Genomic DNA, 935 nt, shown 5'->3' on the forward strand with positions numbered 1-935 from the left:
CGTTAAACACCCAAACCATGCACCATGTGGGCGTTTAACGCCAGGATGGTGGGAGGAGGTACAATTTCGTTTTTCTTTGCAATTTTTCGAAATTTTCATGTTTCAATTCATGATTTCTTGCATAAACATATTTTAAATTATCACTTTCAATTCCAAAAGTTTTTATCCTAATTTCTAAAATCCAATGATTGCAAATGTTTTAGCTTTATCTTAACCCAAAAGAACAAATGGCTTTCCAATTCAATCCATCATCTTTTCAAATTTGCTTTCAACACATCAATTATCTTTTAGAATCTTTTTTTTTCAAAATTAAATTTCAAATCTATCTTTTAAATTATAATTCATATCTTTTTCTTTTCAAAATTATATCTTTTTCTAATCATATTTTTTAAAATCATATCTTCTATTTTATCTCTTTCTTATTTTTTTTTCGAAAATATCCCAACCCCCCTCCCTATATATTGTGTTCGGCGTCCCCTCACCATCACCATTCCACAATTGCTCTCCTTCTATCCCTCTTCTTTCTTCTCCTTTGCTTGAGGACAAGCAAAACTCTAAGTTTGGTGTGCTTATCCGTGATCACAAAAACACGCTCACTTAAGATCATGGCTCCTAAAGGAAAGCAAACCGCCCCAAGAGGGAAGAAAGAAAGCGCTCCAAAGCCACTTTGGAATCAAGGGAAGTTCTTAACTAAAGAACATTCAGACCATTACTACAAGATAATGAGTCACAGATCAGTGATCCCGGAAGTCAGATTTGATCTGAAAGAAGATGAATATCTGGAGATCCAAGAGCAAATTCGAAACAGGAATTGGGAAATTCTGGCCAATCCTGAAACGAAAGTGGGGAAGAACATGGTTCAGGAATTCTATGCTAATCTATGGCAGACAGAAAGACAAAGAATCATTGGAGCTGCTATCTTTGACCATAAGACA

Source organism: Arachis duranensis, chromosome 3, assembly GCF_000817695.3.
Source record: "Arachis duranensis cultivar V14167 chromosome 3, aradu.V14167.gnm2.J7QH, whole genome shotgun sequence".
NCBI classification, from domain to species: domain Eukaryota; kingdom Viridiplantae; phylum Streptophyta; class Magnoliopsida; order Fabales; family Fabaceae; genus Arachis; species Arachis duranensis.